Consider the following 14504-nt stretch of genomic DNA (forward strand, 5'->3'; position numbering starts at 1 on the left):
GGTCAGTTGAAAGCCTCACAGCCACTTTTGATGAATGCTAAAGGTTGAAAACCACTTGGCCCGGAGTGTCTAGTAGCTGAGAGATCTCAAGTGTGTGGCAGGCAGAAATAAGTCTGTTCTGTAGTCCTTAGGAGAGATCTTGCTTTACCTTCACTAACTTTCAATCCCCTTGAAAGCTGGCAGAATCCTCCTTGGGACTGGAGGGCTGGATGCTATCTATGCATATGCTTAGCAGAGTTCTCAACTCCTAGCAGACACTCACAAAATATCAGTTCACATTCTTAATATGAGATACTTTTCCAGGCCTCTACACAAGAAAGGAAGCCTCCTGCTAGGGGTCATTTTTTGCAGAGAAAGTGGATGAGGTTTTAAAGCTAGCAGTTCTGGGTTTCTACATGCTTTTTACAGGATGCCACCCCTACATATGGAATTACAGGGATCAAGTTCCTTCCTTACCCTGTTTCGGTAATGTGTTCTTTTCCTTCTCAGGTTAATAAAGTGTTGCTAGTCTGAAGCGGAGGTTCCCTTCTTCCCCCTGTAGCTGGGTCACTTCAATCACACCAATAAAGATGAAGAAGAGCCTGTTCTTTCTGCTGAGATACCTCTAACCTTCCTCTCTCATCTGTTAACTAGGTCAGTGTGGAGAGCAAAGCAGTTTGACCTGACGTCCATTTTATTCTACGCTTGTTCTGTAGTCTGGGCTGGGATAATTTGGTTTAAGGCAGTGGCTGTCCGCTATGGCTATACATGACAATCAGTTGAGGAGCTTTTAAAAAATACTAATGTCTTGGTCCATTAAATCAGAGTCTGAGGATGACACCTTGGCAAAGGTCCTTTTTTTTTTCTTTTTTTAGAGTTTCTATAGTAAAGAGAGAGAGTTTGACTCATTTTTCTATTCAAATGCCCTTTATTTACTTCTTTTGCCTGATTTCTCTGGCTAGGGCTTCCAGTACTATACAGAATAGGAGTGGTAAAAGTGGAAATCCTAATCTTGTTCCAGTTATCCAGGGAAATGGTTCTAGCTTTTGCCCTTTCAGCATGATATGGGCTGTGGGTTTGTCATAGATGGCTTTTATTATTTTGAGGTTTGTTCCTTCAATGCCTAGTCTGTTGAGAGAGCTTTTATTAATGAAGGGATGTTGGATATTATTAAAATTTATTTCTGCATCTATTGAGATGATCATATGGTTTTTTCCTTTAATTCTGTTTCTGTGATAAATTATATTTATTGGTTTGTGTGTACTGAACCAGACTTGCATCTTAGGAATAAAGCTTACTTGAGCATGGTGTATTAAGTTTTTGATGTGCTGCTAGACTCAGTTTACTACTATTTTCTTTTCTTTTCTTTTCTTCTTTTTTTTTTTTTGATGGTGTCTTGCTCTGTCACTCAGACTGGGGTACAGTGGCACAGTCTCGACTCACTGCAACCTCTGCCTCCTGGGTTCCAGCGATTCTCCTGCCTCAGCCTCCCAAGTAGCTGGGATTCCAGGCTTGTGCCAACATGCCCGGCTAAATTTTTTTTTTTTTGTATTTTTTTTAATAGAGGTGGGGTTTTACCATGTCAGCCAGGTTGGTCTCGAACTCTTGACTTCAGGTGATCCACCTGTCTCGGCCTCCCAAAGTGCTGGGATTACAGGCCTGAGCCACTGAACCCAGCCGGTTCACTACTATTTTCTTGAGGATTTTTGCATCTATGTTCATCAGGGATATTGGCCTAAAGTTTTCTTTTTCCATTATTTCTCTGCAAGATTTTGGTATCAGGCTGGTGCTAGATTTATAGAATGAGTTAGGGAGGAGCCCCTCCCTCTCAATTTTTAGGAATAGTTTCAATAGGATTGGTACCAGTTCTTCACTGGATATCTGGTGTAATTTGGCTGTGAATCCGTTCAGTCCAGTGCTTTCCTTGTTTGGTACGATGTTTATTACTAATTCAATTTCAGAACTTGTCATTGGTCTGTTCAAGTTTTCACTTCTTCCTGATTCAATCTTGGTAGTTTTTCGGTTTTCAGGAATTTACCCATTTCCTCTAGTTTTCTTAATTTGTGTACATAGAAAACCCTAAAGCCTCTGTCAAAAGACTGCTAGCACTGATAAATTACTTTAGTAAGGTTTTAGGATACAAAATCAATGTACAAAAATCAGTAGCATTTCTATACACCAATGGCGTTCAAGCTAAGAGTCATTTTATGAATACAATCCCATTTATAATAGCCACAAAAAAAGAGAAGTATCTGGGAATACAGCTAACCAAAGAGGTGAAAGATCTCTGTATGGAGAACTACAAGACGCTGCTGAAAGAAATCAGAGACAACACAAATAAAAGGTAAAACATTCCATGCTTATAGATTGGAAAAATCAATATCACTAAAATGACTACACGGCCCAAAGCAATTTACGGATTCAAGGGTAATCCTATCAAACTACCACTGTAATTTTCCACAGAATTAGAAAAAACTAATTCTATTTCTAAAATTCATATGGAACCAAAAAAAGAGCCCCCAAAGCCAAATCAATCCTAAGCAAAAAGAACAAAGCCAAAGGCATCATATTACCTGACTTGAAACTATGCTGTAATGCTACAATAACCAAAACAACATAGTACAAGCACAAAAACAGATGTATAGACCAATGGAACAGAATGGAGAACCCAGAAATAAAGCTTCATTAGCATATACAACAATTACCTCAAGATGGATAAAAATATAAATGTAAGGCCACAAACTGTAAAAACCCTAGAAGAAAACCCAGGGAGAACCCTCCTTGACATCGACCTTGGCAAAGAATTTTTGGTTAAGTCCCCAAAAGCAATTGCAATAAAAATTAAAATTGACAAGTGGGAACTAATTAAACTAAAAAGCTGCTGTACAGCAAAAGAAACTATCAACAGAGTAAACAAACCACCTATAGAATGGGAGAACATATTCACAAACTATGCATCTGATAAAGACCTAATATCCAGAATCCACCTGAACTTAAACACATCAACAAGCAAAAAACAATAACCTTATTAAAAAGTGGGCAAAGGACATGAACAGGCACTTCTCAAAAGAAGACATACAAACGACCAATGAATATATGAAAAAATGTGCAATATCACTAATTATCACAGAAATACAAATCAAAACCACAATGAGATATCATCTCACACCATTCAGAATGGCCATCATGAAAATGTCAAATAATAACAGATGTTGGGAAACCTGTGGAGAAAAGGGAGTGTTGATATGCCGTTGGTGGAAAGTTAAATTAATTCAGCTGCTGTGGAAAGCAGTTTGGAGATTTTTCGAAGAACCTAAGACAGAGCTACCATTTAACCAGGAGGCCCTATTACTGGATATATACCCAAAAGGAAACAAATCATTCTACCAGAAGGCACATGCACTCATATGTTTATTGCATCATTATTCACAATAGCAAAAACATAAAATCAACCTAGATGCCCATCAACAGTAGATTGGATAAGGAAAGTGTGGTTCATATACACCGTGGAATATTACACAGCCCTTAAAAGAACAAAATCAGGTCCTTTGAAGCAACATAGATGCAGCTGGAGGCCATCATCCTAAGTGAACTAACTCAGCTACATAAAATCCAACACTGCATGTTCTCACCTATAAGTGGGAGCTAAACATTGAATACACACGAACATAATGATGAGAATAGACAGTATGTACTACCCAAGCAGGAAAGTATGGGGGGATGTGGGTTAAAAACCTATCTATTAGATACCATGCTCACTACCTGGGTGATGAGACCCATACCCCAAACCTCAGCATCATACAATATACCCATGTAACAAACCTGCACATGTTCCCCCTGAATCTAAAATACAAGTTAAAAGTATTTATATAAAAAAACAAAAGCTTCTCAAGGTGATTCTAATGTCTTGCTTGGGCTGTGAACCATTTGTGAAAGGAACACAGTAAGATAATTTCGTTTGAGGCCTGTGTCTCTATATCATGGATGAGCACATTGCAACACAGTGAGGTTCCATCGCCCCAGGAACCAGCAAGTGGCAGGACTGGAATTCAAAGTCCCTGTGAGTAAAATATCATGTTTCTTGCAATCCACAGAAAGCCTCACCAACTAGAAAAGTCACATTCCTGTGAATTAAGATAGATACAATAATCAGCTGTGAAAAAGTGATAGCTGAGCATAGAAAAAGGGTTAATTAATGATACTCATAAAATGTTTAAAGGGAAGCTGGAGTATATAGGGAAGACTAAATATTTTCAATGAAACAAGGTCTCTAATGCATCCTGGGCTTAAAATCTAAAATCCCAAAGACAATGAGAAAGTGATGTTCATGGGCTAATGTTCTTTTATGGGCCCCCAAAATAAAGTCCCTTTTAACTAAGAGCAAGTGCATATTCATGATTCTATGTATTTATTCACTTGTTTCCTGAGAGGACGCTCTTAGCAAAGAATTACTCTTACTTTAACTAATTTGCAATTCTTTGCAGAACTGAATCTCTGTATCCTAGCTCAAGAGTATTTTCTTGTAGTTTCTCTTGTCTTCTTTTCCTAATGGAAATTCTGGTTTTTAAGACAACTTATTATTGAAGTAAGTATGTCCTCTGCCTCTGTAAGCAGCCTGATTTTCCATAAATCTAAAGTTATCTTCACACCCTCCCAAAAAAAGGGAAAAATACACACTCTCAAAAATGAAGTGTTTGTGTGTGTGTGTGTGTGTGTGTGTGTGTGTGTGTATGTGTGTATGTGTGTGTTTAAATCTTCCTCTCTCATAAAAACAGTTAGTTCTGAACTTTATGTATTATACTGGAGTTTTTCCAGAAGCCTGTAAATCTTTTGAAGAAATGGCTTTGTTGCCAAAAAGATTTTTTTTTTTTCCTGAACTGGGGAGGACAAGACATGCAAGAATGGGCATTTCAGTTCAGTTTGCTTAGTGCTCATGGAATCACCTCATTCTCCTGATTAAAACCTGTGATGACTTCCTATTGCCCCCAGGCATCTTTGGCATGAAAAGCTTCTGCTTCGTCTTCTGTAAACCTCTGAAGCCTAACCTTCTGACACGTTCCTTTCCCTCTCAAACTCCATGCCACTTAAATGAAATCTGTATATCTCCTTGACTTTACAGAAATTTCTCTGCCTTTTGCCTGAGTGACTTTCACCTCCACATCTACATAGTTAACTTCTTTCTTTTCTACAGCATCCAGTCATCTCTCCTTGGATGTCTTACCAGCCTTTTCTAATGCGTTTCCTCCTTTCATTCCTGCCAACCTAAACAAACAAACAAACAAAACACATCTATTTGTTTTAGGAGCCACTTCTCTGTGCTTTCAAAATATCTTGTACTGTTTTTGTTTTTGTTTCCAAGATGGCAGATTGAAGTCATTATTAGCATGTCTCTCCCACTTGGAAAGACAAAATAGTGTGTAGAGACTCAATCTGTGAACTTTTTTCCAAGAAGCAGCACAGGATCTTAACAGGATAACTGAAAGAAACCACAGACCCTTTGAAAGAAGTGGTGGGCTACAACCTACAGCGTGAACCAGATGGAAAACTGTGAGTTCCCAGAGTGTGAGAGGGAAGAGATTGCCTCCAGGATATACTCCCCCATTGGCGAACCTGGCTACCCAGGCCACTGGGGATGGCCTTAACTCTACCCAGCACTGGAGCAGATTTAGTGAGCAGTGGGGAGTATATGAGAAGGAGAGGCATTGGGACATGCCTGGTGTGCACTCTTAGACTCCAGCAGTGTTTGGGGGAAGTCATTCCTGATCCTACCTCATAGGGGATCTCGCAGAAGTCTGCAGGATAACTCAAGTATTGGTCACAGGTTGAGAGAAGCTCCCAACTGAGATTTGCAATATACTGTTGGGTCAGGATGAGCCCCCTTGGCCAGAACTAAGGGGGAGAGGGGGAAGAGTGTAATAGCCATGGGCACAAAAGCTGGGCACCCCTATTTCACAGGCAGGCTGGAAAGGGTGTGGCCTGAAAGCCATAGTTTCTGTCTTGGTGGGAAGGCTCATTGCCTCGGGCAGTTTTGAGTTCTGAGTGCAGATTGCCTGAAGCAAGCTAGCTAGCTTTTGCTAGTGGAACACTGTGGGCTTGAGACCTGCCTTGCCAAGTGTTTGGGAGCTGAGTGGAGCTTACTGCTGCCTGCCATTCCCCAGTCACTGTGTAGATTTTTCTGTGCTACAAAGGTAGCTGTGCTCTTACCTGGAATGCTACCCCAGTGCTCAGAGAGCTGCCCTCTAATTGCCACTGGGGCTGCTGCTTGCTCCTGCACATGAGGAGCAAGAGTACAGTTACCTGACCCAGTCCACACCTGGCTTTGCCCCATCACCCTCCCTGGTATCTTAAAGGACAGAAACTTTTGGGAGCCCCATGGCTCCATGCATTGCCTGAGACACCAGAGCCCCTCCCCTGGGTAACATAAAGCAAGCACAAATCCCACTGCTACCACCAAAGCTGCTGCTCCTTTGCAAGCATCACCTCCTGGCTGGAGACCAACTGACACAGTTTATTATAGCATCTGAAGGCAGAATACACAGTGCCCAGGAAGGAGAAAAGTTTTGTATGACATCAGCCATCACCATTGCCTACATCACCCTGGCTAACCAGAAGGCCTTGAGGATGTCCACATGAACAGTTTATTACTACTGCAACTGGCATTTGAGAAAACGAACACACTAAGGCTATTTCTAACTAAGGCAATCTCACAGAGTCCGTATCTCTCCCCTGCCATCCCCATCAGAGCTGTTGTTGGTACCTGCTGCTGGGAGACTTGAGGACAGGTCATATCACTGGATTCCTTACCAACATTCCCCAGTACCAGCCTGGAGTGTGGCTGCTCTACTGGGTAGCCAGACATAGAGGAGCAGCAGGATTCACAGTAGTCTGTCCCTCAGGGACTCCTACTCCTAGGGGAAGAGGGAGGGCAGTGTGTCACAAGAGCACTCCGTGGGACAAAAGAATTCAGATGGTGGCCTTGAGTCCCAGAACTTGCTGTTGTGGGAAGTTTTTTTCAGCAGAGGCACAGTTGCAGTGCTGGGCTCAGTGGGGAAAGTCTGCAGCTCTATCTCAACAGTCAGACAGCCTTGGAGCTCCTGAAGGGCCTTGGAGCTCGAGAAGGGCCTTGGAGAAGGAGACTTTTTCTTCCCCACATTTACTACTGAAGACAGAGTTGGGCCCTCTCCCATGGGAGCTCAGCATGGGTGCACCTGTCTATAGCCTTTCTGGAACACTTTAAGGTGGCTGCATCCCCATAGGAGGAGTGCCTTTCAAGTCCAGGCTTGCACAAGAGGTACAGTCACAACCCCTCCATATATGGAACATTAGCATTCCTGCAGATGAAAAGAGGTGCCTTTCCAATGTGAATAGCTGAAATACTGGATCAGGAGTGTGACTGGGAGGAATATCACTCTCATGACCTGGTAGGGGAGCTGAGGTGGCTTCCTCCCTTACCCCTGAACATACCTTAAAGCATTTCACTGAGAGCTCTCCCAGTAGACCTCTCCCAGTGGGACCTCTGCCTGCCATTGAATATTGTACTTACCTACCTGCTTTGGCCACAACCAGTTTTTACCTGTTGAAACCTACTACTGGCCTAAGCCTGAGCTGTTTAACTCAGTTAATAAAATATTGGGGAAAATAAATAAATAAATGTGCACACCACTGGGGAATGAAATAAGCTTCATGCAACTTTGCAATTCTAACCCCGCAGGAGAAGTGAGCCTGCTCACACATGAAGCACATTGCCACTACAACTGGCATCTGAGAAAACCATCATACACGCTCTATAAAAAAGGAACCCATACGGAGTCTTCACCATCGAAAGCACTCAGAGCTAAATTAGGTTACAATAAACTGTAAGCATTAAAGTTACATCATCAGAGGGGTGGGGGAGGCATAAAATAAAAGCTGAATAAAAAAACAAATTCAAACATAATTAGAAGAAATAGTCTATGCAAATGAGAAGAAACCAGAAAAATTATTCCAGCAATATGAAAAGACAGGGTTATGTAATACCCCATAACATCATACTAGCTCTCCAGCAATGGATCCAAACCAAGACAAAATCTTTGAAATACCAGATAAATAATTCAAAACATTGATTATTAAATTACTCAAGAAGATACAAGAAAAAGGTGAAAACCAACATAAAGAAATTTACAAAAACAAGTGAGAATATGTATAAAAATTTTTCTAAAGAAATACCTGTTTTAAAGAAAAAAAATCAGAATTCTGGAAATCAAAGTCACATTTAGGGAATTACAAAGTGAAGTGGAAAGTTCTAACAATAGACTAGGCCAAGTAGAAAAAAGAATTTCAGGGCTTGAAAACAAGCCTTTTGAATTAACTCAATCAGACAAAAATAAATAAAAAAGAATTTTTAAAAAAATCAACAAAGTCTCAAAGAAATATGAGATTTTGGAAAATGGCCAAACCTAGGAATCACTGGTATTCCTGAGGGAGAAGGAAAAGCAAAAAAATGCTTAGAAAACTTATTTGAGGGAATAATTGAGGAAAGCTTTCCTGGCCTTGCTAGAGATTTAGACATCCAAATACAAGAAGCTCAAATAACTCCTGGGAGATTCACTGAAGAAAAGGACATCACCAAGGCATATAGTCATCAGGCTATAAAGTCAATGTGAAGAAAAGAATTGTAAGAGCAGTGAGACGAAAACCATCAGGTAACCTATAAAGCAAAACCTATCAGACTTACAGCAGACTTCTCAGCAGAAGCCTTACAATCCAGTAGAGATTGGGGTCCTATCTTTAGCTGCCTTAAACAGCACAACTGTCAGCCAAGAATTTTGTATCTAGCAAGACTAAGTTTTATAAATGAAGGAGAAATAAAATTTTGTTTTCAGTCAATCAAATGTTGAGGGAGGTTGTCACTACCAAACCAGTCCTAAAAATGTGCTAAAAGAAGTTCTAAGTCTTGAAACAAAAGGTTGATATGTACCAGAATAGAATCTCCTGAAAGCATAAGATTCACAGGACCTATAAAAAATAACAAAATGGAGAAAACAAAGTAACTAAGTAACAATCAACACAGTGACTGGAACAGTACCTCATGTCTCAATATTAATGCTGAATATAAATGGTCTAAATACTCCACTTAAAACATGCAGATTTTCAAATGAATTAAAAAATCACAACCAAAATATCTGCTCTCTTCAAGAGACTCACCTGAAACGTAAAGATCAAAAACTCAAGGTAAAGTGATGGAAAAAGAATTTCCACACAAATGAAAGCCAAAATCCTGCAGGAGTATTTACAATTATGTCAAATAAAACAGACTTTAAAGCAACAACAATAAAAAAGACAAAGGTCATTATAAGATAATAAAAAGATGAATCCAATAAGTAGATATAACAATCCTAAATATATATGCACCTAAATCTGGAGCTCCTAGACTCATGAAACAATTACAAATAGACCTAAGAAGAGAGATAGCAACACAGTAATAGTGGGAGAGTTCAGCCTTCCACTGACAGCACTAGAGATATCATTGAAACAAAAAGTCAAGAAGGAAACACTGGACTTAAACTGCACTCTAGAACAAATGGAACTAACAGATATTTATAGAGCATTCTACTCAAGAACTGCAGAATATGCATTCTTCTCATCAGTACCTGAAATATAATTAAAGATAGACCGTATGACAGGCCACAAAACAAGTCTCAATACTTTCAAAAAATTGAAATTATATCAAATATCTTCTCAGAACACAGCAGAATAAAATGAGAAATCAATTCCAAAAGGGACCATCAAAACTATACAAATACATGGAAATTAAACATTCTGCTCCTGAATGACTTTTGGGTAAACAATAAAATCAAGATAGAAATTTAAAAATTCTTTGAAATGAATGATAACAGTGACAAAAGTTATAAAAACCTCTGGGATACAGCAAAAGCAGTGCTAAGACAAAAGTTTATAATAGTAAGTACCTACATCAAAAGTCTGAAAGATCACAAATAGACGACTTAACATCATGCATCAAGGAACTAGAAAAACAAGAACACAACAAACCCAAAGCTAGCAGAAGAAAAGAAATAACAAAGGTAAGAGCAGAATTTAATGAAATTGGAACAAAAAAATACAAAAAAGATCAATGAAATAAAAAGCTGGTTCTTTGAAAAGATAAACAAAATCAATAGACCATTAGCTAGATTAACCAAGAAAATAAAAGATTTAAATAAGCTCAATTAGAAATGAAAATGGAGATGTTACAACTGATGCCACAGATATACCAAAGATTATTTGAGACTACCATGAACACCTCTACACACAAACAAGAACACTTAGATCAAATTGATAAATTCCTGGAAATGTACAACTCTCCTAGCTTTAATCAGGAAGAAATAGAAATCAATAACAAGCAGTAAGGTTGAATCAGTAATAAAAAATTTACCAACAACAAAGAAGCCCAGGGTTAGATAGATTCACAGCTGAATTCTACCTGATAAGAATTGGTAAGACAATGGTAGTCCACTAAAACTATTCCAAAAGATTAAGAAAGAGGGAATCCTCCCTAACTCATTCTATGAAGCCGGTATCACCCAGATACCAAAGACAAGAAAGGACATAACAAAGAAAATGGTAGACCAATATCCCTGATGAAAATAGATGCAAAACGCCTCAACAAAATACTTGTAAATGGAATCCAATAGCACATCAAAAAGATAACTCAACATAATAAAATGGATTTCATCCCAGTAATGGAGGAATGGTTTAACATATGCAAGTCAGTAAATGTGGCTGCAGAATTAAAAACAAAAAACTATATGATCATCTCAATAGACACAGAAAAGCGTTTGGTAAATCCAGCATCCCTTTATGATAAAAACCTCAACAACCTAGGCATAGAAGGAACATACCTCAAAATGATAAAACCCATATGTGAAAAACCCACAGCCTATACTGTGAATGGGGAAAAGTTGAAAGTATTATTCCTACAAACTGAAAAAAGACAAGGACATACACTTTTACCACTTCTATTTAACATAGTACTGGAAGTTCTAGCTACAGCAATCAGGTAAGAGAAAGAAATAAAGGTCATCCAAATTCGAAAAGAGGAAGTATAACTATCTCTGTTTGCCAATGATATGATTTTATACCTAGCAAACTCTAAAGAGTCTTCCAAAAGACTCCTAGATTTGGTAAATGAATTCAGTAAAGTCTCAGATTACAAAATCAGTGCACATAAATCAGTAGCACTGCTGTATACCAACAATCAAGCTGAGAATCAAATCAAGAACTCAATCTCTTTTACAATAGCTGCAAAAGAAATAAAATTCCTAGGAATATACTTAATGAAGGAAGTAAAAGATCTTTCTATAAGAACTACAAAACACTGCTGACAAAAATCATAGATGACACAATTGGAAATACATCCCATTCTCATGGATTAGAATAATCAATATTGTAAAAATTACTATATTGCCCAAAGCAATCTACAGATTCAGTGCAATTCCTATCAAAATGCCAACATCATTTTTCAAAAAATTAGAAAATAACAATCCTAAAATTCATATGGAACCAAAAATGAATCTGATTAGCCAAACCAATCCTACACAAAAAGAGCAAATCTGGAGGCATCACATTACCCAGCTTCAAATTATACTATAAGCCTACAATAACAAAAACAGCATGGTACTTGTATAAAAGTAGACACATAGACCAATGGAATAGACTACAGAACCCAAAAATAAAGCCAAATACTTACAACCAGTTGATTTTTGACAAAGTATACAAAAACTTAAATTGGGAAAAAGACACCCTATTCAATAAATGGTGCTGGGAAAATTGGATAGCCACATGTAGAAGAGTGAAATTGGATCCTTTTCTCTCACAATACACAAAAATCAACTCAAGATGAATTAAAGACTTAAATCTAAGACCTGGAGCCATAACAATTATCAGAAAAAACTTAGGAAAAACTCTTCTGGACATTGGTCTAGAAAAAAAAAATTATAACTAAGACCTCAAAAGCAAATGCAACAAAACAAAAAATAATTAAACTAAATTAAAGTAAAAAGCTAATTAAACTAAAAAAGCTTCTGCAGAGGAAAATAAATAATCATCAGAAGAAATTGACAACTCACAAAGTGGGAGAAAATATTTGCAAACTATACATCCAACAAAGAATTAACATCCAGAATCTACAAGGAACTCAAATCAGTAAGAAAAAATCAAATAATCTAATAAAAACTGGGCAAGATACACACATACACATTTCTCAAAAGAGGATACACAGATGGCCAACAAGTATATGAAAAAATTGCTCCCCATTACTTGTCATCAGAGAACTTCAAATTAAAACCACAGTGAGATCTACCTTACCCCAGGTATAATGACCATTATTAAAAAGTCTGAGAAACAATAGATGTTGGCATGGATGTGGTGAAAAGGGAATGCTTATACACTGCTGATGAGAATGCAAAGTAGTGTAACCTCTGTGGAAAACTGTATGGAGAATTTCTCAAATAACTAAAAGTAGGTCTACCATTCAATCCAGTAATGCCATTACTGGGTATCTACCCAAGGAAAAAGAAGTCATTATATCAAAAAGACACCTGCACACATATGTTTATCACAGCAAAATTCATAGTTCTAAAGATATGGACCCAAGCTAAGTTCCATGAATAGATGAGTGGATAAAGAATGAAATAATATCCTTTGCAGGCACTTGGATAGAACTGGAGGTCATCATTCTAAGTGAAGTAACTCAGGAATGAAAAACTATATACTGCATGTTCTCACTTATAAGTGGGAGCTAAGTTATGGGTACACAAAGGCATACAGAGTGGTATAATGGACATTGGAGACTCAGAAAGGTGGAGAGTGAGAGTGGATGAAGGGTAAAAATCCTATATATTGGATACGATGTATACTACTCTGATGATGGGTGCACTAAAATTTCAGACTTCATCACTATATAATTCATCTATGTAACCCAGAACCACTTGTAACCCAAAAAGCTATTGAAATTTTTAAAAATTAAATTTAAAAAACACAAAATACTTTGTACTGTATTTTTTAATTTGTTATCTCTCTCAATCACTCAATAACTGTAAACTCTGAGAGATGATATCTTCTTTGTTTACATTTCTCTCATAAAGCACCTTGTCTCACTATAAATAGGATCTTTAGACATACAGAAGACTAACATTGCAGAGACGAAGCACAAATTCTCCAAGTGTGTCACTGGCAATGATGGTGAGGACACTCTTACATGCTGCAGTTCCTAAACTCTGTGTGTGTGTGTGTGTGTGTGTGTGTGTGTGTAATCCTCATGCCATGGTCTGTGGCAAATGGTTTGTCTGCTTTGTTAGAGCAGACTTCTGCTTGAATTATAACAAAGGAGGCACTGCTGATCGGTGAGGAATCAATGGGGCTAAGACAATTAGCTGACCTTTATCACGTAATGTGTACACAATGAATTCCATGTGGATTGAAATTTTTGACATAAAAGTAAAAGCTTTAAAACTTTTCTAAGATAATATTCTAAAGATAGATAATGTTATATCATGACCTCATTTTAAGAAAAGATTTCTTAAACTGATCGCAAAACATTTTTACTGTAAAGAGAAAATTGATGATGGAATGCATTAAAATTTTGAACTTATATCCTATAAATCACCACAAAGAAAAGAAAGCCACAGATGATGGAAGAAGATATTTGCATCACGGTGTCTGTAACCAATACCCAGAACAAATAAGGAACTTCTAAAAATAAACTTTAAAGTCTCCCATTATTATTGTATGGGAGTCTAAGTCTCTTTCTAGGTCTCTAAGGACTTGCTTTATGAATCTGGGTGCTCCTGTATTGGGTGCATATATATTTAGGATAGTTCGCTCTTCTTGTTGAATTGATCCCTTTACCATTATGTAATGGCCTTCTTTGTCTCTTTTGATCTCTGTTGGTTTAAAGTCTGTTCTATCAGAGACTAGGATTGCAACCCCTGCTTTTTTTTTGTTTTCCATTTGCTTGGTAGATATTCCTCCATCCCTTTATTTTGAGTCTATGTGTGTCTCTGCACATGAGATGGGTTTCCTGAATACAGCACACTGATGGGTCTTGACTCTTTATCCAATTTGCCAGTCTGTGTCTTTTAATTGGAGCATTTAGCCCATTTACATTTAAGGTTAATATTGTTAGGTGTGAATTTGGTCCTGTCATTATGATGTTAGCTGGTTATTTTGCTCGTTAGTGGATGCAGTTTCTTCCTAGCCTCAATGGTCTTTACAATTTGGCATGTTTTTGCAGTGGCTGGTACCGGTTGTTCCTTTCCATGTATAGTGCTTCCTTCATATGGAACCAAAAAAGAGCCTGCATTGCCAAGTCAATCGTAAGCCAAAAGAACAAAGCTGGAGGCATCATGCTACCTGACTTCAAACTATACTACAAGGCTACAGTAACCAAAACAGCATGGTACTGATACCAAAACAGATATATAGACCAATGGAACAGAACAGAGCCCTCAGAAATAATGCCGCATATCTACAATCATCTGACCTTTGAC

Source organism: Gorilla gorilla, chromosome 2 (genome assembly GCF_029281585.2).
Source record: "Gorilla gorilla gorilla isolate KB3781 chromosome 2, NHGRI_mGorGor1-v2.1_pri, whole genome shotgun sequence".
Taxonomy (NCBI): domain Eukaryota; kingdom Metazoa; phylum Chordata; class Mammalia; order Primates; family Hominidae; genus Gorilla; species Gorilla gorilla.